We start from the raw sequence: 26,972 nt of genomic DNA on the forward strand, positions 1-26,972 counted from the left end.
CATTCTCTCACCCTTTAAAAAAAAAAATAAAAAAAAAAAAAAAAAAAAAGGTGTAGTGGAGACTATAATGCAAATCATTAGGCTTTGAGATGCAGCACTTTATTTTTAGGGGCAGATTTTCCTAATTTTATTGACAGAAGTAATATGCATGAGATAGACTACATAACACTGACCAATGAGAGAAGCTACGTATCCCAAAGCTTTCTGAGAAGAAAGGTGTTATCAATTTGGGACGTAAAAATGTAGCTAATTCATTTATTTTTAAAAGACTCTATAATAATGCTCTTTATGTGTTCAGAATTAAATTACTACATTTAAATACATTAATAATTAAAATCAAGATCCCTTCCTGAACATTTGTGCATGCTCACATATCCATATTTTTATTAGGGAATAGGTGGATTTTGTTATATTTTCAAAAAAAGAACCCAGGCCTATCACAGGGTTGATCTTATTAAAATCCAAAGCACTTCACACCCATTGCTTCAATCTGAACAACACTTTTACATTTTCTCTAGCTAAGAGGCCCTGAAATAGACTTCCTTGATTTTCTATCTAATGAAAACATATTTATTTGTGAAGATATAGGAAATGCCAAAAATTTACAACTATCCTGAAAACTAAGACAATAAAGCTGATAATCTCCTGACCACGTGACTCATCAAATGAAACCCTCCTGGAAAAAAGCAAGAAAACACATTGTCCCCTACACCCGACTGCCGTCCCAAACTCAGAGACCTAGAGTTGGTAGCAGCCAGAAACTGAACATATGCTTCTCCTAATCAGGTGCCAATATTTGAAAAAGACATCCTTTCATATCCAAATTGAGGCTGATATGCTTTCATGGACGTGGAGGATAAAAGACAACGAGGATTTCAGGGATCTAAAGGCAGTGGCCGTCCAGATTAAATCACATTCCCACAAGTAAAACATCAAAGGCAGAAAGTGATCAGAAGAACCTTCATGATGTTGTAGTTTGAAGCTCAGGTACAAAGCCTTTTGTTTTTATTTGGATTCATTATTAGTTGTTGATTTTTTTTTTTTTTACGTTCTTTATACTTTAGAGTACTGTGAACAGCCCCTGGGGAATAAGATGAGATCCCAACTCAGTATAACAAGACCAAACCAGATAAATCCCTGATAGAAACTTGAAGTAGAGCTGGAAGGTATGTACCTCAAACTGTCCTGGAACTATAAATCTGAGAAGAGAATTCAAAAGAACAGTAACCAGGAATAAAGAAAATCCACACATCCTGACAGAGAGAGTATCAGGACAGAAACTACCCCATTCACAAATGTGTGTATTTAATTCTGATTCTTTGAAAATATCACCATAAAGCATTAGAAGTGTCCAATAAACAATGCGCCTGGATGAAAGATAAAATATTTGAAATGACTGCAACTTCTACAGCTACTTACCTGTAAAGAACTACTAGTGTTTCACAGGATGATACCACAAATATGTTTTTCTCTCAAAATTATCAAAGCAGTGGGAAGCGACCTGTCTCCTTGACTTTCCCTGACTAATTTATATTAATTTAAGGACAAATTTATCCACATTTGGTACTCTTAAAATGTTCTCACCATGGAGTTTTTCAATTTCTAATTTCATTGAAGTTTAAAAAAATTCTAATGACTAATATAGAAATAATTACATAATTTATATTTATCTCTTTGATCTTTACAAGTAATTTAATAAAAGCCAATTCTAATTCTTTGGGAGTCACATATATCAGCCCTTCTTTTGCTTGTCCTGATTCTGCCTTATTCATAATAATTCCATTGAACCCACTGAGGAATCCCTTTCAGAGGATCAAACTTGCTAATCCCAGTAGTTATAAGATATGAAATATCACCCCATGTTTCCATGTTCAGTCACTGTGTCTTCTGCCATCACCGTTCCCACATCATAACCTCAGGCCTATCCTCCCTACCAACTCCTTTATAACCTCTCATCTCCACCACCCATAACCTACCTCCCTAATTGATCAATATGCTCTAGCTTTCTCCTTTTCCCAGACCTACTGAAGCTTGTAAACAAGACACTATCTCAGAAATTGGCATCTGCAGGCCCTTCCCTCCCAAGTTGCCTCCTCCGTGCTGAATTTCCTTTGCTACCATTAACTTTATTAACATAGGCTCCCTCACCCTCAAACTTTGGAAGCTCACTGTGGAACAGACATTCTTTCTGAACCCTGCTTATGTGGTACCCCTTTCTCTAGATTATCTCTGCTATCAATCCAGATAAGTAACCTCTGCCTGGACACCTGACTTCCATCCTTTTCATGCCTCTCCTCAAAGTTCTGTTAGAGAACCTTCCAATTTCCTTCCCAGAACCAAGCTCCTTATCCAAGTATATTTCTCAGCCTTATACTTGAGTGGTCCATATTTCTTTCCACTCTTACCACACTTTTGTGTCTAAACCTTATACATTACATCAGAGTCCTTCAGAGTTACAGTTATAAGCTGTGTTCCTTTGTTTCTGGATGGTGTTTCTTAGATATCATTGCCTTCTCGAGCCTACTACTTTGAAATATAAATCTAATTTCTAGCAACAGGTATCCTAGATTTAATCATATACAATGTAGGAAGATTTAGCTTTTTGTACTCAATTCTTAAAAAAAATTAGGATACCCAGTCCAGATTTGAGGAGAAACAATCCAGGTATTGAGCTTTTAGATTTCTTTCAGTGTGCTATAAATATAAATATCCTTACATGACTTCTGTAAAACAAAACAAAAAAAAATTACTCTTGGAAGTCTGTAAAATTCCCACAATTTGAGGTAAGATTCATGTGCCGTGTGTTCTTGTTGAAAAATAAATAGCCTGAATTGTACCCTACATAAAGACGATCCATTACTTTCAATGGTGTGTCTTAGGCAAGCTGACTGCCAAGCAGGAAACATGAGGCAAGCTGATTGCCAAGCAGGAAACATGCTGAACTAGGTCATATGACAAAGGGCAAGTTTGAGGGCATAAAAACAATAACTTTCATCAGCTTCGTGGTTGCTACCACTTCCCTTTGCTACCAAATCAGAAAATCATCAATGTAAAAGAATATATGAGGCCGGGCGCTGTGGCTCACACCTATAATCCCAGCACTTTGGGAGGCCAAGGCGGGCAGATCATGAGGTCAGGAGTTTGAGACCACCCTAACTGACATGGTGAAACCCTATCTCTACTAAAAATACAAAAATTAGCTGGGCCTGGTGGCATGCACCTGTAATCCCAGCTACACAGGAGGCTGAGGCAGGAGAATCGCTTGAACCCGGGAGATGGAAGTCGCAGTGAGCTGAGATCTGGCCACTGCACTCCAGCCTGGGCGACAGAGTGAGACTCTGTCTCCAAAAAAAAGAATACATGAAATAAAAATTCTAGGAGGTAGAGGCAGCTTTAAAATTTTCACTTGTTTCTCAGAGACCCCAAAGCTTTCTGATCTAGGATTGCATATAATTTAAGGAACCCAGAGTCATAAGCTTTGGGAGAGGTCACAGCAGCACTCAAGGCTACACCAACTATCATATAAAGAAATTCCCTGTTATACTATAGTGCCTTATTTCCCTGCTCTATCAACTTCTGTGTCACAGTTAGGAAAATGCTTTTGCCATCCAAAGACACATATGCATAAATAGACTGCAGCCAGCTTCTTTGACTATAAGCAACAAAAATAAACACTGACACACTTAAAAAGAAAATGATTATTTGTTGGAAAGATCTTGGGTAGCTCACGTAATCAATGGAACAGCTGGAAATCCTGGCGCTAAGAAGGAGTTCTGGGTAGCAGGGCCATACTAAGCCATCTGATTAAAGTGCCCACACTAGAATAAAGAAGCTCTAAATATTTTTCCATGTTTTCATAGCACCACCAATATCATAGAAGAGATACTAAATTAGCCAAACTTAGATCATATGCCCACTCCTTGGATGGGAGAATAAAGACTAACTTAATTTACAGTGCAAACAGGATGACACAGAATCACAGAAAAGTTGTTACTCAAAAGTTAATTGGAATGCTATTACAAAAAAGCAGGTGGTAGGTGGTAGCTGGGAAATAAATGCTGAGTTGTTGAACATGCAACACATTTCCACTACATGGCTTGATATATTTATGTAAGATATGCATCTTTCTTTCTCATTATTCTTTCTGCTCAAATGCTCTTTGGAAAGTCATTTAGTCTATCAGTAGATGCCACCCTGCCTATAAAGACAATTCACAGAATTCTTGCAACTGATTTGCAATTCAGGTCTTGAAAAGGTGTGCTACAGTAGTCCATGTTACCTGCTCTGTCCTCATGAACCGTGACCCTGAAATAAATTCACTAGGTTACCTCTGCCCTTGATAATAAATTCAGTGCTTGACAATTTTTACAAAGGTTTTAGTTGAAAGAGTTTAAAGAACCATCCTCTCTTTTCTGCCTCACTAGAGAGAAATATGGACATATTTTATCCATTTGGAGACCAGTTATTTCACCTGCACAAAGACAACCAACACAAAGTAAAAATATCAGTTGTTTTTGTCCCACATAGTATGCCATAAGACCAATGTGACTGATTCCTTTAAATGAAATTAACAAATTATTTAAGGTTCTAATGACCAAGTTGAGAATTTGCATGGGGATACAACAGAAAAATGATAGCGTTTGGTAAAAAAAAAAAAAAAAAAAAAAAAAAATCAGACCTGAATGTACATCTCTGCTTCTCTATTAACTAGACAAAATAATGCAACCCCACTAAACCTTATCCAAGATCTCTAAATTGATTTTATTCTGTTGTATTCAATGAGAGAATATATGTAAAGTGGCTTGTGCTTAATAGTTGCTCAATAATGATCATTCATGCTACTGTCTTTGGTGTAATTAAAAGAATAATATCTGGAGCACACAAGAAAGTTTACTAGTCCACATTTCTTCATCATTAAATGAGCATTTATTGCATGTCAACACAATGCCAGATGCTGTTCTGGAGACTAGGTTTGTCATGGCAAACAAGACAAAGTCCTTTCCCTCATGATGTTGAAATACTGGGGTAAAAGATAGTGATACATAAACAAATAAGACAAAAGACAATTAGAGAAAAACATTGATGAGTGTTCTGAAGAATAAAATGTAGGCTGAGAAGTGATTATTTAAATAAGATGGTTAAATAATATGGATTCTCTGAAGCGATAACATTTGAATAACAATATGAATGATGAAGAAAAAAAGCTGACTTTGAACAGATATGGAGAAAAATTATCCATGTGTAGAGAACAGCAAGGGTTACAACTCTGAGGCAACAGTGAGCCTAATATGTTTGAAGAACAAGAAGGTCTGTGTGAGCAAGGCTTGGAGAAAGTGAGACAGACTGTTAGAAGAGGAGATCAGAAGCTGGCTCTGGCCAGATCATATAGGGCTTTATAGATCTGGTGTGGAATTTAGATTTCATTCTAATATAATGGAAACTCATAGAAGTGTCTTAAGGAAATTAGTGATATGATTTGATTTCTAATTTAAAAGAATCACTCTGACTGCTATGTGGGGAAGAAATTCTTGAAAACAATGATCATTCCCCACACTAAACACATTTTAATGCTAGTCACGCACTTCTGGCTACAGTTTAGGTTACATGCATTTTTTAAAAGTGTATTTAACATAAAATTTCATGTGTTGCCTAACCAGTTCCAAGTACCAAAAATTTACTTACCTCAGTTACTCTGTACACACAAATTCTACCAATGAACTCTAAGGTCACATTTACTCAAAAAAAAAAAAAAACAACTACATGGCATGATAAAGTAGCAGTGGCTGGACTGACTCCTGCCTGAAGTAATTTTAAAACTGGGCAAAATACATGAAATAGGTTTTTCAGACATTGTATGTTGCGTAACAGGATAATGATACCTGAGAAAAGTGAAGCAAATGTGAACCCTGCACTTGTTCTAGCTTATTATCTGCAAAGTTTCCAGACCACTGATTCAAGGAGATAAATTTGGGAATCCACAGTAGCAAGAGTTGCCAGAGCAAACTACCAGGGAGGAAAGGAAAGTTGCACAAAGAAGTGGCTCTAGAGATCTGTAGAGAGTTCCCCTTGAAGCTTCAGCTGAGAACTTATCAGCAAGTGCATGTAGGGAAAGGATGCAAGTTCAGGAAAAGAACCATTCAAAAGGACTAGAGGGAACAGTCTCCAGAGTTCACATGGCACAAGGAATAGTTTGTGTTCTCACCATGTGGAATGAAACAGCTCTGTAACACATTGGCAACACTGAGTATTCAGAAAGGCATAGTGATGGAGAACGATTAGACAGAGACTAAAGACTGCTCTGCTCCATATTAAAAAGTTTAAAAGCTTAGAAAGGATAAAATAGTTTTATGTAACATAATTGTATTCCAGAATAAGTAGGAAGTAGAAATCAAAATAGAAATTAGAAAGTATTTTGAACTAAATAAAAATAAAACATCAAAATTAGCAGATGGAGCTAACACAGTATTTAGAGGGAAATCCATAGCACTTAAAACTTATGTTAGAAGACAGTCTCCAATCAGTAACATCAGCTTCACATTAAAAAAAAAATGCCAAATTAAAACCAAAAGAAGTAGAAGAAAGGAATAGCATCGGAGTACACATCAATGAAATAGAAAACATAAAAGCAATAGTGAAAATCAATAAAAACACCTAGAGTTGGTTCTTTGAACAGACAAATGAAAGTGATAAATCTCTAGCCAGATCAATCAGTATAAAAAGAGAAGACAGAATCTAAAAGAGGGAGGAGACATAACTACAGATCCCACAAATAATAAAGGATAATAAATAATAAATCCATAAATAATAAAGGATAATATAGGGGAATATTATAAATACTATGCCAACAATTTCATTGTATCAGATAAAAGGGAAAGATTCCTTGAAATATATAACTAAAATTCACTCTGAAATAATGAGGTAATATGTACAGCTCTAATACCCACTTCTTAATCTCTACTTCCACTTCCTACCTGCTCTACTTCCCAGCCTCTGCTAACTATTATTCATTCTCTCTATATATTAGTTTGTTTTAATTTTTAGCTTCTACAAATAAGGAAGAACATGTAAAGTTTGTCTTTCTGTGTCTGGCCTATTTCACTTAACATAATGACCTCCAGTTTTATCCATGTCATTGCAAATGACAGGGTTTCATTCTTTTTTATGGCTGAATAGTACTCCACTGTGTATATGTACCATATTTTTTAATCCATTCTTCTATTGATAGACACTTAGCTTGCATCCAAATCTTGGCTATTGTGAATAGTGCTTCAATAAACATAGGAGTACAGATATCTCTTGGATATCCTGGTTTCATTTTTTAAAAATATACTCCTAGCAGTGGGATTGCTGGATTCTATGATAAATCTATTTTTCATCCTTTAGGAACCTCCAAATGTTCTCCATAGTGGTTATATTAACCAACAGTGTACAAGGGTTCCCCTTTCTCCACATCCTTGTCAGCCTTCATTAATATCTGCCTTTTAGATAAAAGACATTTTAACTAGGGTGAGATGATATCTCATTGTAGTTTTGATTTGTATTTCTCTGATGATCAATGATGTTGAGCACCTTTTCATATACCTGTTTTCTATTTGTATATCTATTTTTGAGAAATGTCTATTCAAATCTTTTGCCCATTTTTAATCAAATTATTAGATTTTTTTCTTACAGAATTGTTTGACCACCTTATATATTCTAGTTCTAATCCCTTGTCAGATGGGTAGTTTGGAAATACTTTCTCCCATTCTGTGGGTTTTCTCTTCACTTTGTTGATTGTTTCCTTTGCTATGCAGAGGTTTCTTATCTTGATGTGATCTCATTTGTTTATTCTTGCTTTGGTTGGCTCTGCTTATGAGGTATTACTCAAGAAATCTTTGTCCAGTTCAACATTCCGGAGAGTTTCCTCAATGTTTTATTTTAGTAGGTTTATAATTTGAGGTCTTAGATTTAAGTATTTAATCCATTTTGATTTGAATTTTGTATGGTGAGAAACAGGATCTAGTTTTGTTCTTCTAAATAGGGATTTCCAGTTTTCCCAGCACCATTTAATAAAGAGACTGTCTTTTCTCCCAACATATGTTCTTGGATCCTTTGTTGTAAATGAGTTCAGTAGAGATGTATAGATTTGTTTCTGTGTTCTCTATTCTGTTCTATTGGTATATATGTCTGTTTTCATTCCAGTGTCATGCTGTTTTTGGTTACAATAGCTGTGTGGTATAATTTGAAGTCAGATAATGTGATTCATCCAGGTTTGTGCTTTTTGGTCAGAATAACATATGCTATTACAGGTCTTTTGTGTTTCTACGTAAATTTTAGGATTTTTTTTTTCTCTTTATGTGAAGAATGTCATTGGCATTTTGATAGAGGTTGCACTGAATCTGTAGATTGCTTTGGGTAGTATGGACATTTTAACATATTTCTTGTACTAGTTATTTGCTGTTGGCATATAGAAATGCTACTGACTTTTGTATGTTGATTTTGCCCTTTTGGGGCTATTTTCTAGATCTTGTAGGTGTGCTGTACTCTTCTTTATTCTTTTCTCTTTTGTCTCCTCTGACTACTTGTTATCAAATATTCTGTCTTCAAGCTTACTAATTCTTTCTTCTGTCTGATCAGTTCTGCTATTAAGAGACTCTGATGCATTCCTCAGTATGTCTATCACATTTTTCAGCTCTAAAATTTCTGTTTGAACCAAAGGCTCTTTACTCAGCTTTTGGTGAATGCTGCCAGGCCTGGACTCTCCCTCATGGCAGTAGCAACCCCTGGCCCAGGGAAGGTCCAGTAATACCATCCAAGAGCCAAGGTCTTGAATCAGAAACATCAAAAGACTGTTTGGTGCTCTAACCCACTGTGGCTAAGGTGATACCTAAGCTGCAAAACAAAGTCACCTTTAATCTTCCCTCTCCTTTTCTCAAGCAGCAGTCTCTCCTAAGAGCCATGACAGCTAAGTATGTACTGGCCATACTGGAACAACACAACTCTGTGTCTCACCCAAGGCCCACAGCAAGTACTACGTGGCTACCACTGCTGATTATTCAGGGCTTTTTAGTCAGCAAGTGATAAATCCTGCCAGGAGTGGCTCCTTCCCTTCAAGGTAACAGGTCCTTTCTGGCCCAGGGTGTATCTAGAAATGTCATCCAGGAGCTATGGTCTAGATTGGGAACCTCATGATTCTGCCTGTTATACTATCCTGCTGTGGCTGAGCTGGTATCTGAGACTGCAAAACAAAGTCTGCTTTACTCTTCCCTCTCTTCACCACATAGACAAAAAGAGTCTCTACCAGAACTGTGAGCTATGTAGTCTCGGGTTGGGGGAGGTGTGACACAAGCAGTTCCATGGCCAATCAAAGTTGGTGTCTCACAAGGTTACATGCCAGTCAAGTCCACTGGCTTCAAGCCCAGCATAGCATCAGGACTTGCCCAGGAATTGTAATCCTTGTGGCCTAGAATGCCTTTCAGTTTTGTTTAGGACACCAGAGCACCTTAGCCTGCTATAGTGAGGCCTGCTGGAACTCAGTTTCTGATTCCTGGGATGGGCAATTTTCCAGTGGCTAGGGCTGGTCTAAATGCTCCTTGCATGGAGACTGGCTGAGTTCTCCCTTGCACTGCTGTCCACTGTGCCAGGCAGCACTTAGTTCCAATATAAAGTCCCTCAGTCACTGCCCTCCCCCATTTCCAAGTACACAGATTCTCTTTCCATGCCACACAGTTGCTGCTGGAGAAGGTGAGAAGCATGGCCTCTTGATTTCCCTTGAATCAGGAATTCAAGACAATCTTTCTTACCAACTTCAGTTGAGTGGTATGAAGTTAAAACCAGGTACTCTGACCACTCACCTGATTTTTGGTTCCTATGAAGGTTCGTTTTTGTGGGGATAATTGTTCAATTTGGCATTCCTGCAAGGAGGGCATTCAGTGAAGGCTTCTATTTGGCCATCTTGCTTCACCTTCTCTCCAAAGGACAATTTATTTTTGAGTTTGGAAAATACATCTTAACACAAAAGAAAAAAATTTTAAAAATTGACTTCACTAAAATTCAAAACTTCTTCTCTTCAAAAGGCATTGCTATAAACATAAAAATAAAAATAAAAGCCACCAACTGAGAAAAAATATTTGCAAAACATTTATCCAATGCTATGGTTTGAATGTTATCCCTTTAAAATTGATGTTGAAACCATTTTGTTTTGGTTTTTTTTGAGACGGAGTTTTGCTCTTGTTGCCCAGGCTGGAGTGCAATGGTATGATCTCAGCTCACTGCAACCTCCGTCTCCCAGGTTCTCTTTATTCTTTTCTTTCCTCCACTGGTTAAAAATACAAACAACCTGGGCTGGGCACAGTGGCTCCCACCTGTAATCCCAGTACTTTGGGAGGCCAAGGTGGGCAGATTGCTTGAGCCAGTAGTTCAAGACCAGCCTGGGCAACATAGCAAAAGCCTGTCTCTACAAAAAAATTAAAAAAATTAGCTGGGAATGGTAGTGTGCACCCCTTTAGTCCAAGCTACTTGGGGGGCTGAGGCTTAAAAAAGAAAAAAAAAATATTCATCTAGAAGTAACTTAAAATTTTACTTATTTGCTTACTAAAAGTCAAAAGTTAATCACATTTATATACACTATCTGAACAATACAAAAACTAGAAAATATTTGAAATTTAATCATACACCTCCCAACTTAAATGGGGTTCTTTTTTGTAGTATTTTACTTCCATCTGGTTCATATCACCTCCTCCCTCCATCACAGATGATTTATTTATTTTCAGTACAGATTCTTATTTTTACTATTGAAAAATTCGAAGGTACCCACTGGGAATTGAACTACTATGTTTTTTCTTCTTTCTAGAGATTATATACTTGTTTCCTAATAAGTAATTTACCACATATTACACAAAGTATGAGTTCACAAAAAGATTCATGTAAAGCCTGCTGGGATAGAGGGTGTTGGTGGTGGATTATTCCACACCAACCAAAGCAGACAAATGACCAATCAAGCTGTTTATTACCTCCTACTCTTGCTGAGCTGGACTGGCAGAACCCCATCTCAGTAGGAGACACTTTGGCAGGAAGAAACTGCAGAATCCCTTCCTGACCCAGAGAACCTAACAAACTGATTTATATGGAAAGGATTTTCAGCAAACACGCAAACACACCAACATGTTATAAGAACAAGATATCTAATCTGTTTCTAGCAAACGGCATACATTCATAGGTGCCCGGTAAAATAGGAATGAATACCAATGTAGAAAGTATTTTTGTCTTCACAGCACTGACTAAAAGGCACACAGCATACAGTCCTTTGATCTTTAAGTGGGTAATCATGGAAGTTCCAAGATCATAACCACTGATTATTCCACTGAGTATTCATCTATAAAAGTATTTTTTTAAATAAAACTTAAAAGAGACTTCTAGAAACAATGGGACCAGCAGAAGACAGTGAAATAAGGACTACAAATGTTAAAACAAGGAGCTGTTTTTCACATATAGCTTTTATGTAAAGGACATCTCTTTCCATTGATTCCTACAGCCAAGACAAGCTTTGGTCATAGGAGACTCCAAAATCTCAAGATGGGCAGCTGACTTAAATAATACCCTAAATAAATATCAGAAACCCCACTGAACTGAAGGACTTAAACTCTGACTCACACAAATAAGAGGTGTGAGTGCACAAAAAGATTCATGTAAAGCCTACTGGGACAGAGCGTGCTGGTGGTGGATTCTTCCACACTGTTACAAACCAACATGTATATTGGAGGAAGGGGCTACCCAGGAGGAATGATTGATATGGCCTGCTCCAGAGAAGTCTAACTCAGAAACACCTGAGAGAGGTGTCTACTTGAGGAGGGGAGAAGTACCAGCTTACTAAGTGGGAAGGAATATTAAGGTTAATGAATACAATAAGGCGTTTCAGGAGAAATAGGTCTAAGGAGGTTAGATCATTTTGGTTTTAACCTATCAATACTTAGCATGAATGAAGAATTGCAGAACAGAGTTAGTCTATCCAAGGTGTATTCTTCTGTCATCATCATGGGCAGAGTCTGTTGGCTAATTGGGCTGGTGACATCCAGAATGATCCCGTTTATTGGTTGGAGGTAGGACCTAGTGTCGCAGATTGTTCTGTGACAATCTCGAAAAGCTGGTATAGATGATTTGTATAACTTAAAATTTTACTTATTTGCTTACTAAAAGTCAAAAGTTAATCACATTTATATACACTTTCTGAACAATACAAAAACTAGGAAATATTTGAAATATAATCATATACCTCCCCACTTAAATGGGGTTCTTTTTGTGGTATTTTACTTCCATCTCGTTCATATCCCCTCCTCCCTCCATCACAGATGATTTATTTATTTTCAGTACAGATTCTTATTTTTACTATTGAAAAATTCAAAGGTACCCATTGGGAATTGAACTACTATGTTTTTTCTTCTTTCTAGAGATTATATACATGTTTCTTGTTCAAAGTCACCACTGGACCACAGCTTAAGTCCAGTGGTGACTTTGTTGTGACCCAGCCTTCTTTTTCTGCTCTGTAGTCCAAAAGCATTTCTGTAAAAGCTAAAACATCAGTAAAGGTGGGCACCATGTCGAATATGTCACCAGCCACTTCATCTGTATGATGCTGTAATGTAGTTGTGAAAACTGCTGTGTTGAATCCAGGAATCTGCTGCTATTCTTCAACATATTTTCTCTGCCAAAAAAATATATTTATTAAAACTAGGCATGTAGGTGAGTTTATTCTCTTCCGTATTTTCAAAACTCCAAGTACTACTTTTCTATGAAGTTTCTCTGTAATAAATGGAACTTGTCATCCATGATAATGTCCTCTAATTATGCAACCACAGCATCCAATTCTGCATCAGAGGCGGAGAAGGACAGAGTAAAGCTCTCTTCTTCTAAAGTACCCAGGGCTGCCACTGCTGCCACTATCACCCTCAAGTGGGCAAGCGGGTGAATTGGGCTTCTGTCATGCCAGAGGATCAACCTGTATGAAGGGCACAGTGGTCTGCCAGCTGGGGCAGTCCTTGCCGCCCAGGCCTTCCCCCGCTCACTCACTGCCTGACCGGATCAGCATCTGCACACCAAGCTCTGCCTCAGGCTCTGGCTGTGGCCACACGGCACTCCAGCTGGGCCTCTTCATCCCACCAGGCCTCTCTGCATACACTGCCAGAGACGATTTTTCTTTTTGATACAAAGAGTTCCTCTGTCACTCAGCCTGGAGTGCAGCGGCACAATCTTGGTTCACTGCAACCTCTGCCTCCCAGGTTCAAGTGATTCTCCTGCCTCAGCCTCCTAAGTAGCTGGGATTACGGCCTTGCACCACCAGGCTCAGCTAACTTTTGTATTTTGAGCAAGCTGGTCTTGAACTCCTGACCCCAGGTGATCCATCCACCTTGGCCTCCCAAAGTTCTGGGATTACAGATGCGAGCTACAGTGCCCAGCCTGCCAGAAATTAAAGTTAGCTACATCTTTACAAATTTCTTGGATGAGTACTTAACATCAAATCTCCCTCTTTGTGAGTTCAATTTTATTTTTCCTGAAGTACACCTTTCAGAAGTTCTTTCAGGGAATGATAAAATCTCTTAGCTTTTGTTTTGTGAGGATAGCAGCATGTGGTGTTTCACAACATATTATTCTGACAACTCTAGGAGCAGTAGTATCTTTAGGTTATGGATAAGGACATATTGCTCAGGAAGGTTATCTTACATATCCATCAACAAGTAATTGATGAAAGTAAGACTCTAAGTACATCAGTTTGACTCCAAAGCTCCAAACCCTAAATTCCCAATGCACTGGGAAGGAAAGCCAGGGTAGGTATGGGATGGGAGGAGGTGAATGCAAGAGTCACATAGAACTGATGTCCTAGACATGAGACTGCTAAACAGCAGTGTAGCCCTGGAGGAGACCTAGCTACTTCCTGGGCATTGGTTTAATATTATTTTTTAAAGAAGAAAAAAGAGAAAGAAACTGGCTATACATTTTAAACTCTTACTTGCCTAGAGTCAGCTGGCTCTCAGGCTAGCCAACAAACCTTGTTATAATAAGTAGCTCTAGCTTCCAGCTGCCTCCTCAAAGCAAATGACAGTGCAATAGGGTTTTCTGATCATTAAACAACCATCAAACATAAGTGTTCGCCTTGTCTGTTTTTTTGTCCCTCCTTTGGCCACCAGGAACTTTTGGCTTGCTCTGCTTAGACATCTCTTTCTGGTTTTCCCAAGACATTGGTATTCTGTGCCTCTTGTGTGTCCTGATGAACTCCATTGACGATACTGTAAGTTGCAAAGAATTCAGACAAGAGGTATGAAAAACAAAAGGAGATCATAGGTTGGAGTTTCATGTCTAAGCTCCCTCTTAACTCTGTTGGGTTTCACATACATCCTCAGCAATAGTTGATATAGGTCATTTGTTATGTTAAGTGCCAAGATTTTGCTCAAGCAAGTCTATTCTACCTGTCCAAAATCTTTACTGCTTCCTCCCTGCCTGGGAAAATGCCATCCATGCTCTCAGAGTGGCCCAATTCTCACCTCCGGAATAGCTTTCCTTCTCCAACTCATGCTGCTCCCTCCCAATATGCACAAATTCAGTTCACAGTGCTATCTACTGTTCCTGTCATCTTTATCTTTTCTTCCTCAGTAGCTTATGAGCTCCTCAAAAGAAGTGAGTATTTCTTTTCACACTCTTATGGTAATAAACTACCAGCATGGTGGAGGCTGTAGTAAATTTCTGCTGATTCAATGACTCTATGTCTAATAATGATATTGTTTGTTCTACCACCCCAAAAGAATATGTGAACATGTAGAATAGAGAAAATAGGATTTTAGAACCAAGCAGAGCTAGGTTCAAGTTTCAGATCATTGCTCAGTCACTATACAACCTTGGGCCATTTTCAGACATGTGTGAGTCTTAGAGTTTTGATCTACAAAATGAACCTTCAAGGATCATTGAGGATTAAATGAATTATGTGTCTAAAAGTGCCTAACATTGAGCTGGTATATAGTAAAGGCTCTAAACATGACAATGTTTCTCATGTCTTCAAGGAATAAGATTTCTTAGTAAATAGCCTCTCATCATCACAGGTTCCTAAGGAGCAACATCATAGAAGTCACTCTATGCAAATATATGTTCTTAATCTCAGCCCCATATTGTAGGACAGTATTTCCTAAAATATAAACCAAGGACCAACTACATGGTTTGTTAAAAGACATGGATTGAGTGATTCTGATTAAAAAAATAATAAACCTGAGAGGGTAAGCATGGTGGCTCACACCTGTAATCCCAGCACTTTGGGAGGCACAGGTAGGCAGATCACTTGAGGTCAGGAGTTCGAGGATTAAATGAATTACCAGCCTGGCCAGCATGATGAAATCTCATCTCTACTAAAAAAAATGAAAAATTAGCCAGGCATGGTGGCAGGAGCCTGGAATCCCAGCTATTCAGGAGGCTGAGGCAGAAGAATCGACTGAACCCAGGAGGCGAAGGTGGTAATGAGCCTAGATCACGCCACTGCACTCCAGCATGGTGACAAGAGCAAAACTCAGTCTCAAATAAATAAAATAAAATAAACCTGAGAACCATGGCGATAGAATGAATTTATATCACACCAATGTCATTACAGTCAGGATTCCAGTGCTCCTCATGAGCAAGACCACTTCTCATAGAATTCTCTCTTGACAGTTATTGCTTCTTCCTGTTTATACTACATGTTACAGAAACTGGCTGTATTTATTTTACAGCTACATAGATTTATATTTTGTCAAACTATTATCCATTTTGGGAGCTAAATCGCAACAAGTTGGTAATAATCTAAATGTGCAGCCTTAAGGAATAGGCAATTTTCTGGTAAAGCCATATGATAAAATCAATTATTAGTAATTTAAATAGTTACTATGAATTACTAGACCTACATGTGTCCATGTGGATCAGTCTCAAAACACCGTTGAATGAAACGAGGAGTTTCAGAATATTTGCAGTTGTCCCTCAGTATATGCAGAGGATTGCTTCCAGGGACACTGAGTATACCAAAATCTGAGCATATTCAAGTCTCACAGTCAGCACTCTGAAGCCTGTGTATGTGAAAAATTGGCCCTCCAGATAGGCTGGTTTCATCTCCTGCTAATATTGTACTTTCAATCTGTTTTTGGTTGGAAAATATCTGTATCTAAGTTGAACCACACATTTAAAACTCATGTTGTTCAAGGATCAACTGTACATACATTTTTAAAAATACAAAACAGTATTACATATTGGTCTTCAGACTTTATATGCAGTGAAAATAAAAACACATGGACTAGAAAGATTCATACAAAGTTAGCAATAGGACTGGCATTGAGGAAGGAGAATAGGATTAGTGAAGTATAGAGAGATTTCAACTTAAATGAAAAATAAGAAGTAAAAAGAAATTTGCTAATTTCACAATTATTAAATTTCTATAGTGGATTCATATGTGTTAGCAATATTATTCTCTATGCATTTTTATTTAATATTTTTCCAAAATATTGAAATAAATTATTTGAAGTCTATGTCTCAAAACATTATGAGAGTAATAAAATAACCATAAATAACTAGTGACAGAGATAATAAAGCACCAAAAAATGGCAAAAGAAAAAAATATGTCAGTTGTGATTTCCATAATTACACTGATTGAATTTTGTGGTTATTTGGGGAAAGTTCATTCCATCCCAAAGGTAAAAGTGTTACAAAACAGCAGCAGCTTGAGGTTTCAGGGGCACCTTGCTTTTGATAGGTGAGTTTTTTAAAGGGCTTTTAGGAATAACCTTTCCAAGACTCATTCCAAACCCTGAAGCATTCAATCAAATTACACACAAGCAGAACCACCTTAACTTCACAATTACCCTGTCGTATCACCTTCAGTATACAATAATCCTCATTGTTAATTTCTAGCATTTCATAGACCAGGAGATAGCAAGCTGGAAGAAATCTAACAATGACCCCTATGAAGTGCCATTAACTGGACTGAAATATTAAATACATCATTGTACTTCACTGTCACTGTAATGCTATGAGATCCTGTTATGCTATCCATTTTGCAGAGGAAGAAATAGATGCTTATGAGATTGAGATCCATAACCAAAATGGAGTGGATGCAAATTCTAACATGTATCTGAGTCCCCTTACCTACAGTTCAGCCTCACTCCTCCCCTTTCTCTTGCTAACAGGGAAAAGGTAGAGGACTAGGCAAGAGCAAAATAAATAATTTTGGAGGCAAGAGGGCAGTTACTTGTGTCTTACATGGTGGGAGTGAGTTACCAAAAAAAGAGAAATCAAATTGCCTTTGGATGGCTGATAATGTAATTCCTACAGTTCTTAATCACTTATTCAACATGTCTGAAGCAACTGACTGGAATCTAAGCAGAAGGTGCTGACTTGATTGCTTTTACCTTGTTAGTCAAAAGTTTCTCGGCTCTATAGGGACTAACCCTATACTTTACCCCTAGCCAAGCCTCAGGCAAGAACTCAATGGTGTTCCTAACAGCCCCCTCAATGCACCTGCAGTTTCGGCTCAGTTTTTGTGACCAGTCACATAACTAGTGAGAGGCAGAGAAGTGACTTGAACTCCAATCTTTCAACATACTAAAAACTCATAGTCCTGCATACCTCACTGACTTTCCCATTTACACGCTTGCAAACACAAAAGAATCTTAATTAACATTTGCCCCTAGTGAGAAACTTGAAAAATAATCTTCAGGGACTAATCATAAACCTCTTTTATCTCACACTGAGTTCTCTCTGGGATACTTAGAATTCTTGGGACTTCTGAAACATTTAATAGCAAAGAAACAGCCTGACTTCCTTTTCCCAATCTCTGCATTTGCCCAAGCATGACTGTCTCAGTTCACAGGAGGCAACAAATCCTTTGGTTTGAACTTAACTGATGTGCCTTTCCTAATAAAATCTCAGAGAAATAAAGAGAGAGGGGAAATTGAGACACAGGGTTTGAGGTAGTCAGCTTCGAAGGCTGCATTCCCATTAGCCCTATAAGACTTGTTGCTAGGGAAGAAGGCATTAAGTGCAACCAGACTCCCTAAATGACTGCAGTCATGCTTCCTAAATTTGGGGTTCCAAACACCAAAAGAAAGCTTTGCCCCTGAGTTTGTCAATTAATTTCTCAAGCCCAAAGGGGATTTAAAGGAAGATTAAGCCATATGGTACTGATTCATTTACACTTTATTAAGCAATATGCTGTTTAGAAAGTAAGGTTTGGTGGGGGGGGAAAAAGGCAGAAAAAAACTTAGAAGTATCTTTTTAATACTATTAAAGATTTATTTGTTTCATAATAGCAAAGTGGAGATTATTTTCCCAAAAGTTTTCAAAGCTCATCTCCCTTAACACCTTAAAGCTAAGTTAAAGTCAGAAGCATCTGGGTTTGAGCCGACGCTGTGCTCAGCACACCTTAGTAGGATCAGGAAACTCAGACAGGTTTCTAGGAGACTCCCAATAATGAGACTTTGAAAAGAGAATCTTTAGAATAAAAGCTTAAGGGCAGTGCTGATGAAATTACATTTACTCTCATTTACTCCAGGATTTTTTCCCCACCCTGTTCTTGGTGGGAGTAAGTCTGATGGGTCCCGTTGTTAAAGGTAACGTGTGGGGCATGGAGAAGAAACATTTTGTATGTTACTGCATGTTGCTCTTGTAAGAAGTAATGAGACTTAAGAACCTGGGCTAGCATAACCGCCACCATTTTTCTTTACCCCACTTCTCCCAGTCCCCAATCCATTTCATCCCTCCATATTCCAAATAATTCTCAAGTTTCTGAAGGCTTGGGAGGAACTGTTAACAGAGTGTTATGTCTGCAAAAAAAAAAAAAAAATGTGCCAAGAGAATAAACGCTGTATTTTCTCATGTCATAAATGCTGTATTTCTCAAAGGAAAAAGCTTATATTTTCCTTTCATAGATTTCAAGCTATGAAGTTTTATGTAGAGCGCACTAGAATGGGCAACATTGAGAAAGATTATGGCTACTTCTCAGAAGTTGACTCTGAGGAGGGCAGAGGTGGCATGTCATATGTCTCTTCTCTAAATTTATTTAACCCTCTTTTTATAGACAGGAAGCTCTGAGGTAGTTTCAGAAATGTGGTTACATAAAATAGAGTGAGATTAAAATACATAGATGGAATACTGGGATGACAGCAATAGCGGGGAGCATATATAGTATAAGATTCTCCCTGAATCCCCACATTAAAACAGATAGAATAACTAAAAGAGCAAAACAAAAGTCATACAGATGACATCCATAACAAAACTATGTAACATTACTCCCACGGCCGGGCGCGGTGGCTCACGCCTGTAATTCCAGCACTTTGGGAGGCCGAGCCGGGTAGATCACGAGGTCAAGAGATCGAGACCATCCTGGTCAACATGGTGAAACCCCGTCTCTACTAAAAAACTACAAAAAATTAGCTGGGCATGGTGGCGCGTGCCTGTAATCCCAGCTACTCAGGAGGCTGAGGCAGGAGAATTGCCTGAACCCAGGAGGCGGAGGTTGCGGTGAGCCGAGATCGCGCCATTGCACTCCAGCCTGGGTAACAAGAGCGAAACTCTGTCTCAAAAAAAAAAAAAAACTTACTCCCACGAACCCCAAAATATATACAGGTGGAGAAAGACTGCTTAGAGCCAAAAGGTACTTGTAATATCAGCATTTATTTGGAATGAGGCAAAGGGAAATCACGGACATCATGCACACCTGAGAACAGGAGAGCCCCAGGCTTGTCCACAGGTATTCACTGCAAAGCACACTCTACAGACCTAAGCGGGAGAGCAGCAAACTCTGGGAGAGAGCTTGCACTCTTCCTCATAGTCATCTGAGTACCAGTAATCTGCGAAGAGATCTGAAAGCACTGAAAGAAATATGGATCCTATGCACTCTCAAAACTAATAAACCAAAGCCCCCTTTGAAGACAAAACCTCACACTCAGGGAAACTGCTGGAAAGAGAATTCCAACTGAACTGGGCAGGAACAATAGTTGCACAGGAAAAAGGTAACACTGATAAAGATAGGGAAGCACCACAGAAGAGGTAGTTCTCAGAATAGGCAGTGTTTTCATACTGAGTAGAAAGGAATAAAAGAAGCAGCTCTAGAGACAAAACCACAACAGCTACTGCAAACCAACTGTTCCTTGTAACAACCAGTAAAACTCATTTTACATAAAAATGAGCAACCAAAAGGCTCAAGGTAAAGCGCTATACAAAATTCTTACAAGCAACATAGAAAAGAGGAGCAAAATAACACTTCTACAAACAATGAAAACACACCAGAAAGACATATTCACAAAACAAATCAAAATTGTGATGAACTCTTTTGAAACAAGCTAAAAGGCATTGACAAACATTTTCTTGACCGAACTCTGCCCAGGCTTCTCTGAGCCTTCTTGACTAGATCTCAACCTTGTCCTGTAAAGACTTGAACAAACATTAACATAGTTTCTAACAGCTCCACACCACATTTTTAGAGTGACCCCAGCCCCTCTTAAAGTTCCTGCTAGAGGAAACTCAAGGCTGCCAAACGAACTTACTGGTTTTTCCAGCCAACTACTGAAGATACGGCTCCTGCCTCTCAGTCTCTTAGGGAGAGTAGAAATCTAACTTTCGTAAGCACCAGCTAAGAAACGCATCTGGGTTTCATATGGGCCACACTCACCCTTTTTACATTTTGCAATTTTTTATTTCCCTGACTCTACTGATCCTACTCCCTATTTTCTCATTCTCCCTCTAAAACACCAAATCACCTCCATTTAATACAAATTAAAGTTGAGTTCAGGTCAATTGGACTCTTTCCCATTACGATAGTATATTACTGATTAAAATTTGTCCTTACCACTTTAATTAGTGTCTGGCTTTGTTTATCTTTGATAATATTAAAAACATGTTATGAAACATAAAAGTACAACATAAATAATAATTAGAAAAACTCAGAAATAAGGTAACAAAACTCATGAAGGATTTAAAAACAAACTGCTAAAAATTACTTTAGTAATGAAGACCATACTGACTAATCTAGAAGAAACATAAGAATGAATAAACAAAAAACAATGGAAGTCAAAAAAGGGAGAACAGAAAGAAATACAGAAAAGAAAAATAAGGTAGAAGAATCAACACATTCATGTTAGCCTATTCTGTATATCAAATCTAGAGGCTTTAAACACTAATAACTATCTCTCATGGTTTCTGTGGATCAGACAGGACAAAATTGTATGGTTTATTTCTGTTTCATGATGCTTGAAACCTCAGCTGGAAGACTTGAAGGATGTGGGGTGGAATCATCTAAACATTTATTCATATGCCTTGTGGTTGATGCTGGCTATTGCTAAGAGCTTTACTGGATCTATTGACTGGAATAGCTGTATCTGGCCTCTCCATGTAGTCTGGGCTTTCTCACAATATGGTGGCAAGGTTTCTAGGGCAAGCAGCCCAAGACAAAAAGGGTCAGGAGGACGATGCCTGATTTTTATGATCTAGTCTCAGGAGAGGTATAGTATTACTTTCATTTGTTATCCATTGATCAGGGTAGTTGTAAAGCATGATCCATATTCCAGGAGCGGGAACAGACACACCACCTCTCGTTGGGGTGTATCAACCTATTGTGAGAAAAGCATGTAAGTTGAAATAAATATGTCAATTTGGCCATCTTTGAAAAAATACAACTGTTACAAACTCTCTAATAGAATACCTGAAAAAGCAAACCAAAAGAATGAAACAGAGCAAATATTTAAAATTTAATCAAAGAAAGCTTGCCTATATGTAGAAAAAAGTTGACCTTACATTTTGTAAGAATACACAATCTACCTGGCAAAATCAACTTACTGGTTGATTACCCATATTGAGACATAGTCTAGTAAAGCTACATGATTGTTAATAAAAAGAAAAAACCCTTTGGACATTCAGACAAACCAGCCAATGCACTTATAAGAAAAATAAAATTAAAGTGTCATCATATTTTTTTATAACACTGTATTATTCGAAATAAAGTGAAATAACAATATATTTAAATTACTAATGGAAAGAGAATGTGACACAAGAATTTTATACACAAATAAATTGGCTTTTAATTCAACTCAAAGCACTACACACACTGAGATAGAAAATGAATTTTAAAAATTGGACATAAAGTGGACTTTATGTCAAATGGACTTATCAGACATTTATAAAACATCCAACCCAACAACTACAGAATATACCTTCTTTTCAGAATATTCTCCAAGATAGACCACATTTTAGGCCCAAAACAAGTCTTAACAAATTTTTAAAAATCAAAATCCTATCAAGTGTCTTCTTAGGCCACAGTGGAAAAAAGCTAAAGATTAATCCAGAAAGGAACTTCAGAAGCTATACAAATACATGACAAACAGCATGTTCTTGAACGACCACTTGATCAATGAAGAAATTAGGACAGAAATTATTTTTTTTTATAAATGAAAGTGAAAACACAATGTATCAAAACCAGTGAGACACAGCAAAAGCAATGCTAAGAGGGAAGCTTATAGCATTAAAATATCTACATCAAAAAAGTAGAAAGATCAAAAATTAATAATCTAACATTGCAGCTCAAGGAACTAGAAAAAGAAGAACAAATCAAACCCAAAGTTAGTAGAAGAAAAGAAATTTAAGAATCAAAGCAAAATTAAATGAAATAGAGATGAAAAAAAAATACAAAGGATCAATGAAATAAAAAGTTAGTTCTTCAAAAAGTTAAACAAAATGAATAAACCACTCGCTAGACTAACCAAGAAAAGAAGCAAGAGCTAAATAAATGCAATCAGAATGAAAAAGGAGATATCACAACTGATACCACAGAAACACAAAAGATCATCAAAGACTATTATGAAGAACCAGATGCTCACAAACTAAAAAATAGAGGAAATGGATAAGTTTCTGGAAACACACAACCTGCCAAGATTGAAGGAGGAAGAAAGGGAACTTCTGAACAAACCAATAATGGGTAGGAGATTCAGTCAGTAATAAAAAATTTTCCAATCAATAAAAGCCCTCAACCAGATCAATTCACAGCTGAATTTGACCAAACATACAAAGAACAGCTAGTATGAATCCTCCTAAAACTATTCCCAAAAAATTAAGTAGGAGAAAAATTCTCCCTACTTTATTCTCTGAAGCCAGTATCACTCTCATACCAAAACCAGACAAGGACACAACCGAAAAAGTAAACTACTGACCAGTATTCCTGATGAATATATACACAAAAATCCTCAACAACATACTGGCAAATTGAGTTCAACAGCGCATCAAAAAGAGAACATGCCATGATAAGGTGGGATTTATTCCAGGGATGCAAGGATTGTTCAACATATACAAATCAATATATGTGAAGCATATACAAACAGAATTAAGAACAAAAACCATATGATCATCTCAATAGATGCAGAAAAAGCCATCAATAAAATTCATCATTACTTAGTGATAAAAATCCTTAACAAACTAGCTACAAAAGGAAAATACTTCAACATAATAAAGGCCATATACAACAAACCCACAGCCAACATCATACCTAATGGGAAAAAGTTGAAAGCATTTCCTGTAAGAACTGGAACAAGAAAAGTATACCCACTTTCACCACTCTTTTTCAACATAGTATTGGAAGGCTTTGCCAGAGCAACAAGTCAAGAAAAAAATAAAAGGCACCCAAATTGGAAAGGAGTAAGTCAAATTATCTCTGTAAACTGATTATATGATGCTATATCTAGCAAACCCAAAGACTCCAAAATATAAAGAAATAAACTCTTAGATTTGATAAATAAATCAGTAAATATTTTAGGATACAAAATAATGTAAAGAAATCAGTAGCATTACTATATACAAATAATAATCTAGCTGAGGATCAAATCAAGAAGGCAATCCTATTAATAATAGTTATGAAACAATACCTAGGAATATATTTAATTAAGGAGGTGAAAGATCTCTATAAGGAGACCTACATAACACTGATGAAAGAAATCATAGATGACACAAATAAATGGAAAAACATCCCACGCTCATGGACTAGAAGAATCAGTATTTTTAAAGTGACGATACTCCCTAAAGAAATCTACAGATTCAGTGCAATCCCTGTCCTTGAATTACCAATGTCATTTTTCACCAAATTAGAAAAAAAAAATCTAAAATTCATATATAATCAGAAAAAAAGCCCAAATAATCAAAGCAATCATAAGCAAAAAGAACAAAGCTGGAGGCATCACATTACCTGACTTTAAATTATACCACAAATTTGTAGTAAACAAAGCAGCACAGTACAATATTGGTATAAAAATAATCGCATAACAAAATAAATAACTCAGAAATGAAGCCACATAGCTACAATCAATTGATCTTTGACAAAGTCAAAAAATATATGCACTGAGAAATGACACTGTATTCAATAAATGGTGCTGAGAAAATTGAATAGTCATATGCAGATGAATGAAACTCAACACATACCCCTAACCACATACAAAAATTAACTCAAGATGGATTAAAGACTTAAACATTGGACCAGAAATTATGCAAATCCTAAGGGTAAACCTAGAGAAAACTCTTACGGACATCAGCCTAGGCAAAGAATTTACAACAAAGTTCTCAAAAAGCAAACACAGCAAGAACACAAATAGACAAATAGAACTTAATTAAACTAAAAAGACTTCTACACAACAAAATAAGCAATCAACAAAAGAAACAGACAGCTTAGACAACAGGAAAAAACATTTGCAAACTATAAAACCAACAAAGCACTAATGTGCTGAATCTACATGAAACAAACTCAACAACAACAAAAAACAAATAATCCACTTAAAAAATGGTCAACTCACCTAATGCATAAGGACTCATATACACTTAATGGAAAGGGGTGGAAAAGGATATTCCACACAAATGGAAACCAAATGCAAGCAGGAGTAGCTATTCTTATGTCAGACACAACAGACTTATAAAAGGCATTATATAATATTAAAAGCATTAGTCCAACAGGAAGATGTTATAATCCTAAATTTATATGCACCTAACACTAGAACTCCAAAATTTATAAAACAATTACTACTATACCTAAGAAATAAAATAGACGACAACACAATAATAGTGGGGGATTTTAATACTCCACTTGCAGCACTAGGCAGATTGTCAAGACAGAAGGTCAACTAAGAAACAATGGACTTAAATCATACCCTAGAACAAATGGACTTAATGGATATTTACAGAACATTCTTCCCAACTGCAGATTATACATTCTACTAGTCAGTATGTGGAATATTTTCCAAGATAGACCATATGATAGGGCACAAAACAAGTCTCAATAAATTTAAGAAAATTGAAATTATATCAATTATCTTCTCAGACCACAGTGGAATAACACTGGAAATCAACTTCAAAAGATACCTTCAAAACGGTACAAATACATGGAAATTAAGTAATCTGCTCTTGAATGATTTCGGGATTAACAATGAAATCAAGATGGAAATTTTAAAATTATTTAAAATAAAAGATAATAGTGACACAACTTATCAAAACCTCTGGGATACAGCAAAAGTGGTGCTAAGAGGAAAGTTCATAACATTAAATAAATGCTCACATCAAAATGCCTGAAAGAGCACAAATAGCAAAACCTAGTATTACACCTTAAGGAAGTACAGATACGTGAAAAAACTAAACCCAAACCTAGCAGAAAAAAAGAAATAACAAAAATTAGAGAAGAACAAAATGAAATTGAAACAAAAAAAATATATAAAAAGTAAATGAAACAAAATCTGGTTCTTTGAAAAGACTAAAGGAAAATTGATAGGTCATTAGTGAAATTAACCAAGAAAAGAAGAGAGACAATCCAAATAGCTCAATTAGAAATGAAATGAGATGTACAACCAATACCACAGAAATACACAAGATCATTCAAGGCTACTCTGAATATATTTACGTGCACAAACTAGAAAATCTAGAGAGGACAGATAAATTCCTAGAAATATACAACCGTCCTAAAATTAAATCAGAAAGAAATAGAAACCCTGAACAGACCAATAACAAGCAGCAAGACTCAATCAGTAATTTTAAAAGTGCCAACCAAAAGGTCCAGGATCAGACAGATTCACAGCTGAATTCTATCAGGCATTCAAAGAAGAATTGGTACTAATTCTGCTAAAACTATTTCAAAAGATAGAGAGAGAATCCTCCCTAAACCATTCTATGAAGCCAGTATATCCTAATTCCAAAACCAGGAGAGGACATAACAAAAAAAGGAAACTACAGACCAATATTCCTGATGAACATGGATGTGAAAATCTTCAATGAAATACCAGCTAACTGAATCCAACAACATATTCAAAAGATAATACATAGTGACCAAGTAGGTTTTATACAAGGAATGCAGAGATAGTTTAACATACACAGGTCAATAGACATGACATATCATATAAACAGAGTTGAAAACAAAAAACATATAATAATATCAACAGAGGCAGAAGAAGCATTTGCTATAATCCGGCATTGCTTTATGATAGAAACCCTTAACAAAATAGGCACAAAAGGGATTTCTCTCAAAGTAAGAAAAGCAATATATGACAAACCCACAACCAACATCATACTGAACAGGAAAAAGTTGAAAGCATTTCCTCTGAAAACTGGAACATGACAAGAATACCTACTTTCACCGATTCTATTCAACATAGTACTGGAAGTCCTAGTGAGAGCAATCAGACAAGAGATAGAAAGAAAGGGCATTCAAACCGGCAGAGGAAGCCAAACTGTCACTGTTTGCTGATGCTATGATTATATACTCAGAAAACCTTGAAGACTCAAACAAAAAGCTCCTAGATCTGATAAACAAATTTAGTAAAGTCTCAGGAAACAAAATCAATGTACACAAATCAGTAGCATTGCTATACACCAGCAATGAACAAGCTAAAAATCAAATCAAGAACTCAATTCCTTTTACAACAGCTACAAAGAAAAAAAAATACCTAGGACATTACTTTCACCTCACCAAGGGGGTGAAA

The sequence above is a fragment of the Sapajus apella genome, unplaced genomic scaffold (assembly GCF_009761245.1).
Source record: "Sapajus apella isolate SASKATOON/1434 unplaced genomic scaffold, GSC_monkey_1.0 scaffold12, whole genome shotgun sequence".
NCBI classification, from domain to species: domain Eukaryota; kingdom Metazoa; phylum Chordata; class Mammalia; order Primates; family Cebidae; genus Sapajus; species Sapajus apella.